This window comes from Protomyctophum bolini (assembly GCF_963924005.1).
Source record: "Protomyctophum bolini genome assembly, chromosome: 21".
Taxonomy (NCBI): Eukaryota; Metazoa; Chordata; class Actinopteri; order Myctophiformes; family Myctophidae; genus Protomyctophum; species Protomyctophum bolini.
The window spans coordinates 34,282,775-34,302,513 of NC_137882.1; the positions used below are offsets into that span (position 1 = coordinate 34,282,775).

Here is a 19,739-nt window from a genome sequence, read left to right on the forward strand (position 1 = left end):
TTTTCCCTAGTGTGGACAAAGTGGTGTGTCTTCAATTGATCTGACCGAATGAAACTCTTGTCACAGTGTTTACAGTGGAAAGGTTTTTCTCCAGTGTGGACAAGCATGTGTGTCTTCAGGTGATGTGACTGATTGAAACTCTTGTCACAATGTTCGCATTGAAAAGGTTTTTCTCCAGTGTGAACACGCTGGTGTCTCTTCAGGACAGTTAACCCTCTGAAACTCTTTCCACACAGTTCACAGTGGAAAGGTTTTTCTTTAGTGTGGACAAGCATGTGTGTCTTCACATGACCTGACCGAATGAAACTCTTGCCACACAGTTTACAGCGGAAAGGTCTTTCTCCGGTGTGGACACCTCCACTTGTCTCCCCGCAATCATCTCCGGTGTCAGATTCAGAACAGTGTGAAGAGAGGAGCTTCTCATCACTAGTGGATTGTTGTGATGCAACCCAGTAGTTTATATAAGCTTGTGTTTTCATGTCTTCAGTTGAGGTGCTGGCTAGAGGCTCTGTGTCTTTGTTTTCATCATCATCACCATCACCAGATTCATCATCATCATCATCTCCTTCACTAGTCCACGTTGAGGCTTCAGCCTCCCTTGATGTTTCTAGTAGCTCCTCGTGTTCCTTTTTAATCTGTGGAGACAGCTCTGGTTCTTCCTGGACCAGACTGGAGCTCCTCTCATGTTGTGGAGGTTGTGCTTCGTCCTTGACCAGACTGGAGCTCCTCTCCTGATGTTGTTCAGGGGAAAACTCCTCTTCACTCACAGAGAGGTGCAGGGAGTCTAGAAAGAAGATACAATGAGAGAACCATAAATACATATAGAGACACGTTAGCTTGTAGAACCAAACCGCCACCACTGACTCCGGCGCTGTGGCTCCCCAGCTAGTCTCTCGAGACAGTCTGTTCAAAATATGCATCACTGGCCTACAGGTAGACTAGGAAGCCAACCGCGCTTTACCCAATCACATTTAGTGGGTGGGATTTACATGTGTGTGTTTGCTTTGTAACGTTGTCCTACTGGAAACAAACCCAAAATTCATTCAACATGGCTTCCTCTGAGATAAGTACGGTTTGTGGAGACGATTTACAATTTGGACCCAAAAAAAGCATTTCATTTATTGTTAAAACTGAACTGCTTTGGAGGCTCACTCAAATGGGTCAAAAAAAAGGGGGAAAAAGAAAGCTGTACAGCTGTAATATCAGCCATTTTGGGCAAAACTAAGTACGCAAAGACTATTGTAATCCTTACAGAATTGCTTTGCTGTACAATTATTCAGTGGTGTCTTAACCCTTAGAAGAGCAATCACGACCCACATCGTGATGTAATTACTTTATGAGCGATGCACAGCACGAACTGGGTTGTGTTGCTCGTTTTTTTATTAATATGTTTAGATTAACACCTCTAACACCAGCAGCCCTGTTTGTGTGTGTGTGTGTGTGTGTGTGTGTGTGTGTGTGTGGGCGGGCGCACGCAACACAAGAATAATTAATAACCCATCCGTTACTACATGTGGAGTCTGTCAACTCCAGCAATTTCCTTCTTCCCATATTGCGCTGCAACGTAACTCTGGGATGAGCACTCCGAAGGGCGGCAACATTCTAGTAATTATAACTAGAAACATTCCATCCTTCCAGACTATGGAAGTCCAAATTCGAAATAAAATATTCTAACAGGAATCTTCTATTCTAACAGGACTACTGTCCTGGCAGATGTAATGTGTTTCTATTATTTATGTTGTACTAGTATTACCTTTATATAACATTTAATCGTGTCTTATTCCACAATGTTGAAGCACAAATAATTAGTCTGCTGTAGTGCAGCTAGCAACTGTTGCATCAAGTGACAATGAACACCTTCGAGCAGGACAAGAGAGAGACTTACAGAGGTCTGGCTGGTCTTCAGGTACCTCCTGTTTAATTGAAACAGGTCTGGCTGAGTCTGGAGAGTTCATCTGCACCTGCTGCTGTCTGGACTCCACAGAGTCTAGAAAGAAACAATTACAATACCAAAGTTCAGGGTTAATTATTACAAAGACTCTAAAGGCCTATTCATACTCCAGTTTTAGGTGATAAGGTGACCACCGCTATCACAGAAAACTACAACATGATGTCGATGAGCTGCAGTGAAGAGCAAACCATTGCTCTCTCCAGCCCTTCTCTCTGTATAGCACCAAAACGGTGGTAACTAAGACTCGCTCAGTGGTAACGAGAGTTTTGATTGATTGATTGAAATATGTACCAGTAAGACGCGCAAACGCGGGAAGCGAACGCAGCTGAGACCCTGCAGATCATGTCTGTCTGTCTGTGTGTCTGTCCCGCTGTTACTGTATATGTGGACCTGGCCCCTTTTGTGCCCATATATGGAGCTGAGTGATTGCTGATGCAACACACTCCATATTTGGATAGCGGGACAGACAGACACACAGACACACACACAGACAGACATGATCTGCTAGGTCTCAAAGTAAGAGCTCACTGTGTTCGCAATTAACAGTTTGCAGAATTACAGTTAATTTCGAGCACAACTCAATACAAAGACTGTTAACTGTGAGTGGACGACCCAATAAAGCATTACACTTGTTTACAAGAGGGTCCACCTTGTTCAATTCATCAAAACATTTAGAGACGTACAAATAGACACTTCTATATAGCCAAAGAACAGAACAGAACAGGAATTCATCATAAAGGAGGTAAAAAGGGAAAATAAACATATAGTGAGTGGAGGTTAAGGGGGTTTGTTTCCCACAAACAAAGGACAAAAAGAGAGAGAGACAATATGAAAGGAACACAAAAGGACCAGCAATGAGTCGAAACATAGAAGGGATTTTTGTCCAGCCTCCACTTTAGTCTAGACATGTGACGTTTTTTGACGTCTGACCTGGTGCCACACCTCTGCTGCTTAGCGGAGGGTGTGGTGTTGTAGAGGAGGTATGTCTCCCCGGACATGTGCGTATGTCACACTAGTCAAACAATAGAAGGGATTTTTGTCCAGCGTCCACTTTAGTCTGGACATGTGACGTTTTTTGACGTCTGACCTGGTGCCAAATATTTTTTTACACCTCTGCTGCTTAGCGGAGGGTGTGGTGTTGTAGAGGAGGTCTCCCCGGACATGTGCGTATGTCACACTAGTCGAAACATAGAAGGGATTTTTGTCCAGCGTCCACTTTAGTCTGGACATGTGATGTTTTTTTAACTCTGACCTGGTGCCAAATATTTTTTTAACACCTCTGCTGCTTAGCGGAGGGTGTGGTGTTGTAGAGGAGGTCTCCCCGGACATGTGCGTATGTCACACTAGTTGAAACATAGCAGGGATTTTTAGATAACTTTTTAATTATGTTTATCTTTACACAGAAACATTACTTATTACTTATTTTTACATAGTGTGTGTCTTATAGCATCGTTTAAATGCTTGATGTATAGTTTAAATGTGCAATTTCTTTTCTCCAATACTCTAGAGGGTACTCTTATTTTGAAGGGATCGTCTTAAATTTGCTAGCTTAGATTTGCCAGAAAAACAGTGCCCAGCAAGGGCTAGAATGGTAACAAGATGACTCGCCCCTTTTACTCTTTTTGGCGAGTTGTCTGGACAACTCGCCAAAAAGTGAAGACAACTCGCCAAAAAGTTAAGACGACTCACCCCGGGGCGAGTCGTCTTCACATTCTGGCGAGTTGTCTTCACTTTCCGGGGTGAGTTGTCTTCACTTTCAGCAGCTGCAGCCTCTGCTAGCTACTGTGCTAATGATGCTAAAGCAACAAAAATAACAAACATGCGCAAACCAAAACCAACCAGGGTTGCCGCATAGTGGATGTGAGAGTGAACCAGGTATATATATACAAATGTTAATAGGCCAGTTCAAAGTAGGTAAATCAGAAATGGTCTGAAAATCAATTATAGTGCTGACTGTCAAACTTCGTTGTCCAATGTTGTTTTAGAGCAGTGGAACTCAAACATTTCCATGTCAAGGACTACCAATATTTTAAAGCAACTTTACAGATAAACAAGTCCAAAGTAGCTTATAATGATCAGACTTGGTAACACTGTCTCTAGGTTGAATACTTAAATTAACACTGATGATAGTGTACTCCCAGAGAGCAAATGGTATCAAATGGGGGTCTGTGGCCTAATGCATTTCAAACTGGGGTTCTTGGTGCCATATCTTATCAACTTGGGGTGAATATTTCACAAGAGTATATATAACACAAGAGTCAAATGTACTGTCAATGTATTTTATTTTTACAAAAAATATAGAAAAAAGGTAAACATACGTTTTTTTCAAAAAACATCAGTTTGTACAAAAACTATAGAAAAAAGTTGTCGTATCTAAAAGTTGTCATATGTACAAAAACAGTTTCAGTGAAAAAGTTGAAGTGAAAATGTTCTCAAAAAGTTCTCAAAAAGTTGAAAAAGTTCTCAAAAAGTTGTCATTATGTACAAAAACACTGTTTCAGTGAAAAAGTTGAAAGTGAAAAATAGCTGCAGTGTGCTGTCCCATTTTAGTTAGCATCTCCACACTGGGCCATTCACTTCAGAAGCAATCTTCAGCATGTCCATGATGGTGAGATTGTTCCTTTCAAAGTCCTTCCACAACTGGGCCAGATTCCCCTGTGTAGCCTTGGTTTGCTTTTGCTGGTAGCGGCGTAGCTTGTTCTCTGACACCATACGCAGCTGGAAGTCGATCAAGGTAGCTTCCTTGTGCAGCAAATCTATGAGCATATAAACATGCGAGTTTGCTCGCTGTGCTTTACGATTTAGGCGGTTATGCCACCCCTCGACATCATTGTCCGTCCTGATGGCACGCTTGTACATACACCAGTCCTCTGGCTTCCACTGGCCACTTATCCAGGTGGACAACGCATGTAGTCAACAAAGGGTTTCAGCTCGTCTGAGGCTCGTGCTGCGTGCATGTTGAATGCACGTTCAATCCCTTCTGGCTCCAAAACTGTGGAATGCACTTCCCATTGCAGTCAGAACTGCAGCATCACTCCCAATCTTCCGCCGTAGTCTGAAAACCCACCTTTTCAGACTCCATCATGGCCCATAGCACTTACCCCACCCCCTTAGATAGCAATTCTGTAGACTTAGATAGCATTTGATACAGACTTATAGCATGTTATGTAGACAGCATAAGTGCATTGTATGTAGTCATAGCACGTCATAGTACATATGTGTAGCATAGTAGTATAGATGTATAGCTTATATGTATAGTTTCATTATAGATATTCCACTGTTACTTTCTTAGCTACGCATGTTTCATGATAAATGTCTTTATGTGATGTATTCCCATGCTTTTTGTTCTTGCTTAATGTAAGTCGCTCTGGATTAAGAGCGTCTGCTAAATGCCTAAATTGTAAATTGTAAATCTCATGGGCGGGAAGATATTGAAGGGCAGACAACATCTTGAGGTATTCTCTGACCCGTGGTATGGTTTTGTAGGCAACTGCCAAGCCAAGGTCTTGAACTTGTCTCCACAGAGCCTGGGTGAAGTGGAAACTACAGCCAGCCATGCATCCGCGCATCAGGAAAAACCTTTTGCGCAGCACCCCAAATCGCTGACTCAAAGTCTGTCACCATGTCGACGTTGCTGAGGTTGGGTGCGAGGGTCCTCATCGCCTTGAACACTGCAACATAGTCACGTTTCCTCCGAGTTGACATCAGGACAAATGTCAGTGGCACTTGTTTGACATTCATGCCGTCAGCGTCCTCGAGAAACCCATGAAAGCTGAAAAGCTGCGAGAACGGTGCCTTAACAACTTTGAATGTACCATCTAAGAAGACTTGTTTCACAGACCGGAGAAGATCCAGTTGTTTGGATGTGGCCAATATCAGGTGGCGAGAATTGTCCTGGATGACGTCTGTTTGCAGAAAATCTTCTGGTACACTGGAAATGTCCAACACAAAGTCAAATCCATCTGCTTTTGGCTCTGCAGGCCTCAGCTTCTGTCTTCTCTTGTTGGCAGCCCGGCTCAGATTGGCTTGGTTGATAACATACCCCGTTTCGTCTCTGACTACAGTCTCCACCACGCTGTCAGCTGATGCGAAGAGATTCTCCTGAGTGACTTCAAAGACCTTTTTGTAGAGCTGCACCTTAATTTCAAAGCCAGGATCTCCGTCATGGACGTGGTTGTGCGGTCCAGGTGTGTATACGTCCCCAACCTGCTTCACTACAGCACGACAGGTCAGATCTTTTCGTCTTACACAGCAGCGCCAGGCGGTCTTTTCTCCACTCTGGGCACTCAAGTTGTAACTATAGCCATAGCTATCGACTAAAAGCCTGCCGCCACGCTGTGAACCACCTTCGACCACGGTGTAACGAACTAGTTCTGGCGCAGCCGCAGCTTCTGGTTGAGGTGCTGCTGGTTCTGGTTGAGGTGCTGCTGGTTCGGGTTCAGCTGCTGATGGTTCTGGTTCAGCTGCTGCTGGAGCAACCAACCTTCTTCTCGTCTTCTTCGGAGGTGCTGCTGGTTCTGGTCGAGGTGCTGCTGGTTCTGAACTGAATTGAACTTCATGGTTATCAAAGTGTGCTGGTCGTTTCACTGGACGTCTTGACATCTTGGCAGTACTGGCTGTACTGAATTTGTACTGAATGTTAAGCCTCTGTAATGTACCTTTTTAAAGAAAATCTAAGCTCCACCCTTTTTTTACCACAACGACTATCGTTCAGGTCATTGCATACTGTATGCGAACGACTGTCATTCAGGTGATTTCATGCTGTATGCGACCCCATAGCCCCTCCCCACTTTAATGTGACTGCATAACAAAACAAATGTAGATCTTGTATTTCCTGAAAGATGAAGATTATTTGCAGTGACTTTGGGACAAGTAGCCTAGGCAGGCCTAAAGTTTAATGGATTGTTCCTAAATCAGAATTTGCTACTAAAAGTAACACTAAGACCAAGTTGCTAAAATACTTTGTCTTACTAGAATGACTGGTTTATTCCTATGGGCACATTTTATTAATGGATTAAATAGGCCCGGGCCCTCAATGTGTTAAGATATTAACACATTAGACTGAAGTAATTAAAGCATGTTCGCATGTTTGGAATTGCAATTGGAACAGCTGAAATCAATAACATGTCAGTATTCTGATATTAACCTGCAGACCACATTAAGTGAACTGCATCAATAGTACCCAATGGCAGACAATCATGTCAGACACATACATTCAGTTGATCCGAATTAACATCTGTTAAATTCCTGTGCCTCGGGAATGTTGTACTTGCTGTTCTCTCTCTCCAGATGGGAGATGGCCATGACACCAACTAAATGCAAACTAAGCTACGATGACTAAGACTAAATATACTGACAATTTCGTCAACAAATAAAAACTAGTCTAAAATGTTAGGAAGGGACTAGTGGACAAGAGATCAAGTATAAGTCATTTTACATTTGGTTGCAAACGTGCTGAAAATAGCAGATCAACAAGCTCACAACGCGTCGCAGCTTGTAGATCGGCTATTTTCTGCAAGTGTATAAACAGTTCATTAAGTCAGGTTTAGTTCATTAAGTCGTTTTAGTTCATTAAGTCGTTTTAGTTCAGTAAGTCAGGTTTAGTTCAGAAGTCAGGTTTAGTTCATTAAGAGTATACTGTATATTCTCTTTTTAGTGATAGATAGAAACAGTAGGCCTACAGTGATGTAGAAATGTACAAACTTGCTTTGTTGGCAACTTGGTCATATTATATTGCCTGATTGCCTAATTTGTTTACTTAGATGATTTGTAATTTCTCACATGCTAATATGTCATTAGCAGTAGCCATCATCATCATCATCATCATCGTCGTTTTTTTTTTTGGGGGGGGGGGTGTCAATAGTAATTGCTATTCAGATGTAATTCAGTCAGTAAGTAGGTCTATTAGAACTGTGATTGATTGATCATGTTATTCCACACTAGGGAAATCATTTGCATTTTCAGAACTTTACAACAACAATGTCTACAATAAATTAAGTCTAGGCATGATAGCACATGAGAAATAAAAAACACTAATCTGGGAATTATTTCGGGTACTGTGATTATTGGGTCTCGCTGACATTCCAAGAACTGACAATGCAGCCAGGCCTTTAGAGGGCAGCAACGGACCATCTTGGGGCTGTGGGTTACAGGTCAGAATGTACTGGGTTACCCGGATGTTCTTGTCTTGTGTAAGGGCATTTTATCAGGTATTTGACCAATCTGGGAACTAAATCGTTACCAAGAAATTTCTTCACCAATGTGTTTCTAAAGGTGTCTAATAACATGTACTAAAAGTTTGAAATTCAACTCCCGGGGGAAATTGAGTTATTAGCATAATATGTGACCATACCCATAACATCCTATATAAAGAAAAAAAGTCAAAATGTCATCATTCTTTCAGTAGCATGTGACATATGAAACTAGGGGGGTTTCATGATTCTGAATCCATTCCAAGCATTAGTTTTGCACAAAAAACACTCCTTGGGAGGAAAACGGCCATAGCCGTCATCACAAACGTGATGAGGTCAGCACATTTGGTCAAGTGGATATGGCCGAATTTAGCCCAAGGAGTGTTTTTGGCAGTGCCATTGATTGATAAGTTGCAGCATTTGATGTGTGTAGTTCTTTAGAGATCTAGCCTCTTCATTTTTTATCTCAAAGTGCACCAGATTGAAGCATTTTCATCGCAAAATAAATAAATAAATATCTGGAGCCCAGGGGGGCTAGTTACAGTAGCTGCCCACTTAAGCACCCTGACCACTGCAACAATGACATTATTAGCACCCCTCCCCACCCCAAGGATGGCCTATAGGTGAGGAATGTTGTTTTTCCAGTTCTAGATGGGAGAGCATTAAGATGCTGCTGCATCCTGTATTAAGATGCAAACTTACTTCCCTCCTTTCAAGCAATGGCATTTAATTGAATGCCTGGAAATGTACCATTATTTTGTCTGTCTGTGATCTAAGGGGGTAAAGAGGTTGATTTAAGGGGGCAGACACCCCCTTTACCCCCTGTGGCGCCGGGCCTGCCAGGGCTACCTTAGCCCTAGAACGGCTCTTGTTGTTACATACAGTATGTACAGTATTTCACATACAGAGCCATAGTACACCCTCGTATTTTGTGGTAGAACTCTAACGTATGCGGCATAAATGTGATAAATGCTCCGTTTGTACTCACCCATTAAATAATTCCAAAGACGTGGTGTGAAAAATGGTCCTCTAGTTTTATATCCATGTGAAAGTTCTGGCACAAAACGCGTATTTAGTGAATTATCTCCACTTTTTCAAGAGATGCACACGGACGCCTTTCTCTCCGGGCGAGGGGGGGGCCGGAGTGATAGTTGAACCTTCCACAAAAGTTTGCGGTCACACAATTGGCAGGTGCTTTGCGATAGGTGCTGGGTAATTAATCACACCACCTGCCAATTGTGTGACCGCAAACTTTTGTGTTTCCCTGGTCAATTGGTGATGACGTCTGCGGTAAACAACAGGAAGGTTCAACTATCACTCCGGCCCCCCCCTCGCCCGGAGAGAAAGGCGTCCGTGTGCATCTCTTGAAAAAGTGGAGATAATTCACTAAATACGCGTTTTGTGCCAGAACTTTCACATGGATATAAAACTAGAGGACCATTTTTCACACCACGTCTTTGGAATTATTTAATGGGTGAGTACAAACGGAGCATTTATCACATTTATGGCGCACATATTCATATCTACAAGGAAACGATGGAAGGTATCTATGCCTCTGATACATGAAAATTTACGAAGTATAATTAAATGATCACAGGCATTCTAGGTCTAGGGCTACCTTAGCCCCTCTCGGAACCCTACATAAAGCTTTTATGAAATTTGATTTTCGCTTTAGGTATAGGGTCCCTGGTCATGCTAAGATTTTCCAATGCGATTGTTGGAACGCGGATATACACAAACTCAACCTTTCTTCGATCGGCGCGCTATTACCGCGCTTTTTATTGTGTTTGTTTACGGATGTGCGAACTATAAGTACCTTACATACCTCTGATAAAATCTCCTGTGTCGCGGAAGCCGTTAAGTATTTTTAATCCATGTTTGATTAAAAATGTCGCTTTGATTTCTTCTTGTTTATTTACCGTTTATTGTACCGCCTCCCGATGTGCGGTTGGCTTTGCGGGCTACGTCCCTGCCTTTGATCTGCTCCGTCATAGCTGTAGCACCACTAGCTAGCCAGATAGGCGGTACAATGAGGTGTCAATAAACAAGGTAGGAAGAAGCGACATTTTTAATCAATCATGGATTAAAAATACTTAACGGCTTCCGCGACACAGGAGATGTGTCGGTATGGTATGTAAGGTACTTATAGTTCGCACATTCGTAAGTCAATACATGAATAAACATGGTAAAAGTGCGCAGAAGTCCGTCTCATGGCGTGTTTACATTGTATTTGTGTGTGCGTAACTGGCGGCAGCCCAGCGTGAAACAGGACCCAATGGGTAAAGTCATAAAAGTGTCAGAAACTTTACTACATTCGGGTTCTGCTTGCGGAGCTAGGGCTACCTCAGAGTGAATATGTCAGAATCGATAAAGGATAAATACATCTAGAGAGTCTAAATCTCAGGCTACATGCAAATGATATGCTGCCTACTACTACTAATACTAATAAAAAACATTGTTTTCTTTCGTGTTCACTAATACTGGAAAATAAATGCCCGTTTTCTTTCAGGCCAGCACTCCAACTCACATTATTAATTGTATAAAAACCAAATTAAATCTCAGGCTACATGCAAATGATATGCTGCCTACTACTACTAATACTAATAAAAAACATTGTTTTCTTTCGTGTTCACTAATACTGGAAAATAAATGCCCGTTTTCTTTCAGGCCAGCACTCCAACTCACATTATTAATTGTATAAAAACCAAAATAAAACATACCTTCTTCTGGTATAAAACACACGGCGCTACACCTCCAAAGTGGCCGTGGGTATTCCTTGAAGATAGTTTAGTATTAGCGTTAGCATCCACAAAACAAACTGTCTTAGTTTGAACTATTCGTGTGTAAATGCAATTCCTCCCGTTTTCACAACGAGCCAGTCTCGGACACAACAAGTTACAAAGAGATGGCTTTGTTCCATAAAGTTGTATAGAAGGGTTCGTTACTTTGTTCACTACAGACTTCCTCTGTACGTTCACTTCACTCTGCTCTGCTCTGTTTACTTTGGTTGGTGACGTTTCCACCCGGACGAGAGAGAGGGGAGGACACACTCGCACGTGCCACTCTCTCTCTCTTTCGGGTTGAAACACACTATGCTTAGTTCTAGCAGAAAACATACAGATCATAAACAGACACATTGATTGTAAAAACCATAGTAAAATCAAGAAATAATACAGAAAATAAAACAACCCAAAATTAATTAATATAGTACCATGAATTCCAAGGTGTATTCTAACAAAAATAAATTGGTTGGAAAAACGAAATGCACCACAGGACGTGTGGTGCATTTGTCCGTTTTCACCACAAGGGGGCAGCAAGAGCAAGCCTATATTTTGCATGCGTATATTATGTTGTAAATGGAGCTGTTAAAGGTAGTGTAGACAAGTTTCCAGCCAAGATTTAAAATATATATGAATGTATTTTGTTGGCCTTTTTTCCCTCTATCTTTCCCTTTATTATGATGCTGAGGTGTTCTCCTGCAACAGCACACTCTCCCTTTGGCCCCCTCTGGCTGAATGCACTGTTTATATCCACTACAGTTTACCCGGGACCTCGCGAGGCTGTGACTGTGTGTTCGATCCAGCAGTATTATAATGAAAACGCAATGCGATTTCATTGCAAGTATAATATTATCCCCATATCTTAGTTTCACCATTGTTCATGTGAAATAGTATGTTTATGATGTAATATGTAAGCCTGATGAAATTATGAGAATCGCTATGTATAGCGCATGGTTGGGTGGTCCGGCCGGCTTGAAGCTTGCATTCAACCCGTGCTCGCCAACGGTGACAAGCCGTCGCTGATCATCATAGCGATTTTTCTTCATTGCAATGAATAACCGTGGACAAAGTAGTTCACATGAACGATGCTGTAGTGGCTGGGGCATTTGAGGGGCAATATGTTTTATATGCACGATTACAAATGAAAGATAATTGAATTGAGAGCCAGTGAGTCTGCTACACTACTTCCTACTTCCTCATTTGCGGGACTCGTCGTGTCAGTCTTGTGATATTGTGATTACGCTACAGTTACCCTTAAAAAAACATGTCAACTCAATGTCATTGTTGTAACTATGATATCGATAGAAATTCATAATTTTTTAATGTCATATTTAGCCATACGAGCGCAATATCCATCCAGCGTCCCTCCCAGCAGCAACAACAACCCCATAGCCTGAAGTGACCTGGCTCAGCCAATAGAATGACGGGGGGAGGGGGGTGGAGCTAGATTTTAATTTGTTTGTAAACACTCAATCAATTCTGTGTACAAACACTGGAAACTTGTCTACAATACCTTTAAAGGAGGAAAAGTAATGCAGGCCTAATCAGTGGTCATGTGATCACTGATAAGTGATGTATGTGTACAGAAAGGTGAATGACCCTCACTGCAAAGTTTTTTTATGAACAGTTTTGTATAACTGAATGTAAATTTGGCACAATGTAAATACAACAGCATTGGTTACACTTTCTTGGAGACATGAAGTTACAAAGTTACATTTTATAGGTTAAAATAAATTCAAAACACTTCATTGGAGTAAATGAAATGTTCTCACTTTATAGGTGACACTCCCCAACATAATCATGATTCATATTTCAACTGAGATATATTGTTCTTTTAATTACCCCACTATATATTATATTAGTTACTAGTTACTTTGATTATTATTACAAAACATACATTACCCACTTCAGCCCTATATACATTTAGGCCATTTGACAATAGCTGATCTCGCAATGCGACGCAATGAGCATTGTGAGCTTGTAGATCTGCTATTTTCAAAATATATTTTTTAATACATTTGAAAACTTGTGAAATGGGACATAGACTACTGCATAATGAGTACTTTGTACTTTAAGTACATTTTGGAGGGGCCCGGACAGGTGTCAACCCACAGAGCCTAGTCCTTCCATGTGCCAGAATGGTACAGGGAGAGTAGTTCAGGAGGAATGGATTGTGTGGCCCTGGTTTTTCCCTAATGGGACTTATCGTGGGTAGCTACTGGGACGTAAGTCGGGACTTGATCACTCCCGGCTGGGTCACCTGAGTGAGGGGTATGATGTTGCGAGACCCGAAACCCCGATGACCTTGGGATACATCACTGAGGATACGTCCCAGGTGCATCCATTTATGTATGTATTTTGTTATAGTTCTTCTTTTTATAGTGACTCATAGGAATAGACCAAGTGACAACCAGGAATAGTCTGGTGACCACCGGAGAGACGGGTGGCAGCCGGAAATTAGACGGCAACCGGGAGCAGTATGGGTTAGCGCCCCAGCATGTGTCTTCCGTGAGGAAGAAGCCCAACAAACCCACGGTGAGGCCTTTAGGAGGGCCATGCAAGCCTCAAGCGGAGCCGGCGGCACCACCAAGGGCAAGGTGGAGCCTGCGGAACCTTTGGGGCTTGAGAATCCACCATTCCTGAATAAAGTGCCTGGTGCTGGGAGTCTGGTGCAACGCACAGGGCCTGACCTGGTGAGAGCAGGAGTGGACCTGGTGAGACGTAGGAGGGGCCCGGACAGGTGTCAACCCACAGAGCCTAGTCCTTCCATGTGCCAGAATGGTACCTCCCAGTCCCGGCAGAGTAGTTCAGGAGGAATGGATTGTGTGGCCCTGGTTTTTCCCTAATGGGACTTATCGTGGGTAGCTACTGGGACATAAGTCGGGACTTGATCACTCCCGGCTGGGTCACCTGAGTGAGGGGTATGATGTTGCGAGACCCGAAACCCTGATGACCTTGGGATACATCACTGAGGATACGTCCCAGGTGCATCCATTTATGTATGTATTTTGTTATATATTGACACCAATAGGCTACTTTTTTACTTTTACTCTAGCCTATATATTCAATATATATATATATTGAATATATAGGCTAGAGTAAGTAAAATATCAAATTGCGGGACTTTTTCAGTTTAAAAATTTCTGGAAAAAAAGTTATTATTTTCTAATATATTATTACAGAGTATTCCTTAGAGATTATGTTTTCAGTAATTGCCAAGCTCAGGCATGTTCTGATTTTAGATATTTAATCAAAAAACAGAGATGGTAACTCATTTTTGGTCAACTATGTTACGGACAAAAACTGTAATTGTCTGTATATGGATAAATGTCAGATTTTTAAACAAATCATTGTTCTTGGAAGAATATGCGTCCGCTTACCTTCATTTTCAATTATAATCTCCAATTATTAAAGGAAATGTGTTTTTTTTGCATGAAACCTCCTAATTTCACAGAATGCTGTTACCGGTCCAGATGTTTTCTCCTAAAACTCCTGAAATTCATGATAATTTTATTGAAAAAATTATACTGAGCTACATATTTCACTGCTACTAAATTGCTAAGTTATTTACTTGGAGTTTATGGAACAACTATATATATGTTTTGTTTAAAAACCTAATGGTAACTTAGTTGACAGCATGGTAACATAGTTGACTAAAGTAACAGAGTTGACTGGACATGAAAAAGTATAATGATTTATTTATCAAATAACCTAATCATGAATAAAATGAATTCATGATTATTATTGTATGTTAGCAAACTGCATATTCCACCTCTTAGTGTATTGAATTAAGACCATTTGATATATTGACAAACAAATACAGATAGTTAACATGGAACACTTGCCAGTTTATTAACACAGATTTTACAGACATTGTAAAATGTGCTCCTAACCTGCAAAAAGAAAACGCTGTGTGAAGTGAGTGGTGCAACTCCGTGTGGGGGTCCCCGGGGGGGTCCCCGGAAGTTTTCGTGCTCAGACAGACACAGACAGCTAGCCAGCCAGCCAGGGACGGACACAGCCAGAGACACACATAGCTGTCTATAGGAGTGGTTGCACCACTAAAAAAACACTCTTAGCTGACAATAGATGACTTTCATTCTATTCTTTCACATCGAGTGACAGTGACTGCAGACTACACACTTGTAGACAGATGATTCCTCATGGAGGGCGTCCCCCTGGGATTGGCCCTAGCCAGGAAAGTCACCAGCCTGACAGGGTGGGGGCCCACCCACGGTGACAGGATGACCAGGGGTGTGTAGGATGGAGCCCTGAGGCTTGCCCACATCAATTTTTTTCTTTCCCTAAGCATATCAAACCATTCATACAAGTTTGCCATGTTCTGGTAAGAATCGAGAACACTACGACTGATGTGCTACATCAACAGGAAAGGGGGACTGAAGTCTCTAAGCCTGCACATGTTTGGCACACAGGCTGTTGACGTGGTGCGACAAGCACCTCTTGTCACTCATTGCCTGTCACGTCCGGGACTCCTGAATACTGGGCAATGCACACCAGGGACTGGTGTGCATTCCGTTACCACAACTGGTCCTTTGCAGAGGTGGCGGCCCAGATATGGGACAGGTTCGGGGCACCCGAGGTGGACCTGTTAGCCTCAGAGAAAGTCTTGACTCCTTATCTCCCTGGCAGGATCACCAACCCTAGGCCTGGATGCCATGGAACAGGCACTGGCCCAAGGGTCTGCTCTACGCATTCACTATTGGACCTGATTCCTCCCGTTCTGGCCAGTGTGAGGACTCCAACCTGGAGGCAATAAATATTTCCCCTCCTTTACGACCAGCCTTGGTGGCGCCTCCTATGGAGGGACCTGCTCACGCAGGCAGGGCGCAAGATCTTCCACCCACATCCACAGGACCTGGGCCTCTGGGTCTGGCCCGTGAGGGGTCAAACCTGAACGCAGAGGGCCTGCCCCCGAATGTCGTCGCGATGATTATAGGCGCCAGGGTCCTGGCGACTATAGACAACAGTACAGCATCGCTTGGAACATGTTTGAACGTTGGTGCTCGGCTAGACCTCATCGGGTGGTCCCGTTCCAGGCCTCGGTGGTGCACATTCTGACCTTCCTGCAGGAGATCCTGGATAGAGGCCTGGAAGGCCTCCGTTAAGGTCAACTTGGCAGCCATTTCGGCATACCACGTCGGCATAAAGCAAGATGGTGGGAGAACACCTGCTGGTTCGACAGTTCAAGAGAGGCGTCAAGCGTGCCTGTGCGGTTTCCAGATCTCTGGTCCCGTCCTGGGATCTGACTCTGGTACTGGATGCCCTATCACATCATTCCTTTGAGCCGCTGGAGAAGGTGGACCTGAAGTTTCTTCCGCTCTATTGGTTGCCCTGACAACTGCAAAGCGTGCTAGTGACATGCATGCACTCTTGGTCAGCCCGAGCTGCATGAGATTTAGTGGGAACTCAGGGTGTCTATTAGGCCGAACCTGGTTTTCGTGCCTAATAATTTCCCCTGAGTGCTCCAGTCGACCTAGTGGCGTTCCATCCGCCTTTGTTCTCCTCGGTGGAGGACAGGAGACTGAATCTACCCGGTTAGGGCATTGAAACTGTATGCGGACAGAACTGCTCCCTTCAGGAAGGGTGATAAGTTATTTGTGGCATGGGGTTCTCAGGTCAAGGGAAAACCCATATCAAAGGTAAGACTTTCAAAATGGATTATGGAGCCATAGAGAGGAATATAGCCCCCAGGGGGTCTGAGGGCACACTCTACTATAGAGGCATGTCTGCATCCTGGGTATGCCTCCCTTTTTGCAGGGTCGGCATCTCGCCGGGGACAAATTACCAACGCTGCTTCTCTGCAGGTGATAATCGTGACATTTATTATATTTATTTATTTAATATTTTAAACAGTGTTTTTATTTACTGTACAGTTAGAATAGTAAATGAACTGCTGAAAACTATAAGAACATGACATGAGTGTCAACTATGTTACTCTTAGTCCACTAAGTTACCTATACAAGGGTAACATAGTTGACAGCAACATAGTTGACATATTTGCTGCTTTTTGGTCTAAAATCAACATGGCTGCCTATCACCAAACACCACATGACATTTTTACAGAAAGATTCTTCTAAATATTAGATCCACGTTTGAGAAAAGTTTAAATTAAAAGTTATTTATAACAATATTGTAGTAACACTGTTGACATGCGATAATTCCACACATGACTCACACACTACTTCATGTTAAATATTGAAGAAAGAGGAGAAAGAACATACATTGGAGCCATGCCAGTCTGTTCATCAGTAGTTAATGACATCATGTGTAGCAGGTCATGTGATTTAGAAATGACACACCCCCTTGAGAGGTGTTTTTGTAATGGGTAACTTAGTTGACAGTGACTAGGACACGGATAAAATGTGTTATTTTCCATATAATAGTTGATATATTGCCAAAAACATTATATATGAAATGATTATCTTAGCCGTATAAAAATAAAATTATCAAAACAATTTTTGATTAAGCTAATTTTATTGCTGTTTAACTAATTAGAAGATGGTTGTTATTACATTCGGACAGTAACTTAGTTGACATTTTAGTGATATCCAGCCATTTTTGTATTAATTAATGATAAAATTTGTATAAATAAGTATAGTATTTGTAAAGACATGATCATAAATAGCATTAGTTTTTTTAATTTTACTAAAAGCACATACAAGTTACATCCCTCGGACTTCAAAACTCCCGCAATTTGATATTGACCATATATATATATACACATATATATTGAATTCCAGACTTTTACTTGTAACAGCTATTTCGATCTTTATTGCAGTAGGCCATTGTAACTTTTTCTTAAGTATACAATGAGTAGCCTACTTTTTCTGTCACTGAGGGCCACATAGCGTGGATTGTAGGCCTAGGTTAATAGACGAGAGAGTGGGGAGAGAGGGAGAGAGAGAGATTACTGCATGTGAGGCCTCTTATTTTGACACATTTGTGACGTGTGGTGAGCTTCTAGAACTGCAATGTTCAAAATAGTCAGCATGAATAATATGGTTTAAGTGAATTCATTAAACGAAAGCACGATAGGGGAATCAGTACCAGAGCAACAACTCGAGGAGCCTGCGAAGTGCCGCACCGGCAAACAACATTCGGCCAAAATGTCCTCTCAGTACAGGGTTGTGTAGCATGGAATGGCCTTTCTCTGCGTATAAGGGATTGTGCTACATTTCCCTCTTTTAAATACAATCTGAAAAAATGGTTGCTTGAAAACCATTCATGATTATTTTAGGTGTATTTCTGTTCCCTATGTAATGTCATGTAAATGTAATCCACTGTTTGACTGTCTGTTTTTCCGTTTTGAGTTTCCTGTGAGGACTGCGGATGAAAATGAGCAACTGTGCTATATCCGGTGTATTTACGCCTTAGAGTATATATGAATAGAGAAGACACCCGAGTTCTCCTTCCATCCACTTGCATTAAGTTGCTCAAAAGCGCATGAGGCGATTTCACTCCTCCTTCCGTGTAGGAACAGAGTGCATTCTGGGATGGATTTGCCTCAAACACATGAACGCGCTGCCGTTGACTATCATTGTGCCGTTTGTGCGCGTTCACGTATGAAACATTCGTTCACGTGTCATGGCCTCAAACACATGAACATGCGCAATGATAGTCAACGGACCAGCGCTGGCTCGAGCTGCAATGACAAATTCGGCCACTATGTCCATTTCGCCTCAGGGTTTCCTCCGGGTGCCTTCTCTATTCATATATACTCTAAGATTTACGTCCATGTGACGTCCATTAATATGCATTGTCCTGTCCAAATAAACAAATAAGTGTAGAGGTCGCGGAACGAAGAGGAACATAACAGTCTGCTCTCACTACAGAGTCTCTTACATTCTTTGCACGTTTATGTGCAAAAATGGGAGGCTCGATAATATGTACCAATGCTTCTTTATCGCATTTTTTATATCCTGACACAGAGGAGAATAATTTGTGGACAAAACCATTTTAGATTCACCTGTCTGAGCAGGTTTGGGAGTCACCAAGCTAGCTCTCTTTTTCTCTAGCTCTCTCTAAGTTGACAATGTTACTTGTCAATGTTACTTGTTACTTGTCAATGTTAAGTTTACAATGTTGTAAAGAAATACATATTTATGACCATGTTCGAATGCCCCTGCCCCCCTGTCAAAAATAGTTAAAATCGCAGCAAATGGAGAATTTTTTTTTAACACTTACTTTCTTTAATACCAACTTAAAACATGAACCTTGGTTGAAACCCCCACTCCACCCCCACCCAAAATGTGTCCGTGACCCACAAATGGGTCCTAACCCAGTAGGGAACCAGTGCTCTAGTCTAGACATAATTATGCAATCATAAATCTGAGCATTTCTAATGACTAAAAAAATTAAAAAATAGACACCAAGTTTGCCATAAATGACAAAAGTTAAAGGACCTATTATATGATATGATATATGATATAAGATAGGTTGAAAAGTGGTGAAGTGGTCCTTTAATTTGTTTTCACATTGAAAATTAGGCTTCCAGACACACCCAATCATAATAAGCATTCCAACGTGTTTGTAATGGTCAAATAACATAAAATAGACACACCATTGACAATAACAAGTGATTGTTGAAGTAATGAATACAAGAAACTACACAATTATTTTGTTGCTACCTTTATTGAATATGATTTGGCCCTATTATGCGTGTCTTAAGTACTACTGTATAGGTCTTAGTATTGGCCATTCCAGTTCCTAAGTCCTAAGACCTGGTACTTAAGACAATAGGGCCCAATCGGTCATCATTTTGTTGCTACCTTTATTGAATATGATTTGGCCCTATTA

General features: G+C 42.1%; 1 long non-coding RNA gene across 1 annotated transcript; it reads right to left on the minus strand.

The window, feature by feature from the left end:
* Window positions 1-30: 30 nt before the first annotated feature.
* Window positions 31-11,002, minus strand: LOC308336121. Its single transcript, XR_013966119.1, has 3 exons — window positions 10,863-11,002; window positions 1,886-1,987; window positions 31-784 (listed from the first exon to the last, which is right to left on the minus strand). It is a non-coding gene; the product is annotated as an uncharacterized lncRNA (long non-coding RNA).
* Between the last annotated feature and the right edge of the window lie 8,737 nt (window positions 11,003-19,739).